The 2,808-nt window shown below is 44.2% G+C and overlaps 1 non-coding gene across 1 annotated transcript; it reads right to left on the bottom strand.

Annotated features, from left to right (window-relative positions):
• Positions 1-800: 800 nt before the first annotated feature.
• LOC126488466 (U6 spliceosomal RNA) lies at positions 801-912 on the bottom strand. Its single transcript, XR_007588693.1, has one exon. It is a non-coding gene; the product is annotated as a U6 spliceosomal RNA (small nuclear RNA).
• Between the last annotated feature and the right edge of the window lie 1,896 nt (positions 913-2,808).

The raw sequence follows: 2,808 nt of genomic DNA on the forward strand, positions 1-2,808 counted from the left end.
ATTTGGTGCACAGACATACATGCTGGCAAAACACCTATATTCATAAAATAAAGTAAAATCAAATTAAATCTTTTAAAAATTAAATCTTTCTTTAAAAAATTAAATAGACAAAAATAAAAACAGAACAACGGAAGGGGGGGACTTAAAAACAGAACAATGGGATTTGAAAACAGAGACCAAACAAGCACAGAGTAACTGAATTTATCAAGAAAAACAGCAACCCAAATCTGCCCTTGTACTCACCAGCACCCGGCACAGAACTGTATGTGTCCCTCATGGATCCCAATCTTGGTCAGTCTATTTCACAGTTGATAGTTTGCTGAAGGACAAGAAGAGACTTGTTTGCAGGAGGCTTCTTCCCCCAGCGCTCTGTATCAGCTTCTCCTGCAGGTCTCCTGGCCTGTGTGGTTCCAGGCAGTGAATAGAAGCAGAGAGGAGAGGAGGCCCCAGAGAGGAAAAAGGGACGAAGTCCCTGCAGACAGACGGAGATCAAGTCTAGAGGAATCATGGCCCTTGACATAAAGGTAAGGAGTCAGAAGGACTCGGATTCCCTGTTGCTCAGCTCAGTAAGCTACAGACGTTCAAAGCAGGGCCTGGGGCATGACAAATGGATTCGTGTGTTCAGGATCACCTGCCAAAAAGACAGAGGAATTTGTTATGCACCCTAAAGAGCCTGTGGTCTGTGACTGCGGATGGGACTCGGTGTAGTGGACTTGACTAGCATTCAGGGGGCTCCAGGTTCAACACACACACACACACACACACACACACACACACACACACACAAGGAATTTTCTTTAAAATGTCTGGAGTGACTCACAAATTCTCATGTCCTCCTTGCTCAAGGGCCATGTTCATCTTCTCTGCGTCATTCTAATTTTAGCGCATGTGCTGTAGAATAAGTCAATTCACAAAAATAATTTAAAAAGTAAATACTTTGGTTCGAAACAGGAATCCAGAAAGCATACCTTAACGGGCCCTGGCCAATGAGGAGTTCTGGATATGGACTCTTCCTTAAAGATAGGAAGGGCCTTTTGGTATGTGAATTTGCCTGTGCTCTAGGGCCCAGATGGTCAACAAACACCAATGGTATTGGTGAGTTGTTCCATGATGACCTCATTCTATGTAAGGAAGAGTGTCTGTGGTGACCAGAGGGACTGATTTAATCAATGGGGTTGCTTTAAGAGCAGAGTGGAAGTCTCTCTGACAAAAGAATTTTCATCTGTGGACGACAGCCCTAGCCAAGTACAGCCTATGCCTGGGAGGCTCAGTCTGTCTTTTTACTTTATTTATTTATTTATTTATTTATTTATTTATTTATTTATTTATTTTTGGTTTTTTGAGACAAGGTTTCTCTGTAGCTTTTGGTGCCTGTCCCAGAACTAGCTCTTGTAGACCAGGCTGGCCTCGAACTCCCAGAGATCCGCATGCCTCTACCTCCCAAGTGCTGGGATTAAAGGCGTGAGCCACCACCACCCGGCTTCAATCTGCCTTTTTAAAAGGCCTGTGCTACAGACTTAACCTATGACTTGGTAGAGCCAGGAACTGCCAAAGCCAGTACCTAGTAGTAAATCTCTTCCTGTTTCTCACCGATGAGTCCTGCTTCTCTGGTTGGACTCTGACTTATTAAATACAAGAAAGAAGGGCTGGAGAGCTAGCTGGGTCGGTGGTTAAGAGCACTGACTGCTCTTGCAGAGGACCTGAGTTCAGTTCCTAGCAGCCACAGAGTTGCTCACAACCTCCTGTTAACTTCAGTTCCAGGAGATCCAATGTCCTCTTCTAGCTTTGAGAGCACCAGGCATGCACATGGTGCATATATATATATATGCAGACAAAATTCATACATGTAAAATAAGTATTGAAAAGAAAAATGTGGGCTATGCTGGACCTGGAATCTGCACCAGAGGCTGAGGCAGGAGGATTGGTAAAAAGATTTTTCCATCATCCTCTGGTGAGGATCTAGTCCAGATGGGCCATGCATCAAGACCACATCTGAAACACACATGTAAACATGATACACTCCAACACTGCAGGTTGGTGATCAAATTTAAATTTGTTCAGGTCACAAGGCCCTGGTTTTGATTTCCAGTGAAACACAATACACACACACACACACACACACACAGAGTTCTTTGAATGGAACATACCTGGCAGCCAGGTCATGACTTCTACAACCATTTCCCAATAAAAAGATCCATAATGGATTGTAGCACAATGAATGCATGAAATAAATATCAAAACTGATACGAAGAAGTTAAGACTTTGTTGTTTTGTTTCTTGAAGGTAGGATCTCCGGAAGTTCAGTCTGAGACTAGCCTCGGACTTCTGATCTTCCTGCCTGCATATCCCAAGTGATAGAAGAAATTAATGAATACTTAAGTAAGTGGGGAAGAAGAGGCAAACTTTATATGCAGGAAACCCCCAAAAGATGTGTGCAGATACTTCTTCAAAAAGATTGTACTCCCTACCCCTTTTCTGGTCATCCCCGCCCCATGTCTGTGCATGTGTGTGTGTGTGTCTGTCTGTCTTTCTGTCTCTTTGTCTCTGCCTCTGTATGTGTGTCTCTGACTCTGTCTCTGTGTCTGTCTCTCTGAACAGAGGATCACTAAGTAGCCCTTACTGACTTCAAAGTCTCCATCCTCCTGCCTCAGCCTTCCTAGTGCTAGGGTTCCAGGCATTCACCATCACACCCTGTCCTACTCCTTAAACAAAGGTCGCACCTAACAAGCAATTTTTCCAGAGTACCAGCAGAAAGGAGAAGGGACTCAACACTGGAGAAACTTGACACCCCGCCTTGGCCAGGTGCTC

This window comes from Alexandromys fortis, unplaced genomic scaffold (assembly GCF_014885135.2).
Source record: "Alexandromys fortis isolate MF-2015 unplaced genomic scaffold, M_Fortis_MF-2015_v1.1 scaffold_189, whole genome shotgun sequence".
Lineage (NCBI taxonomy): Eukaryota > Metazoa > Chordata > Mammalia > Rodentia > Cricetidae > Alexandromys > Alexandromys fortis.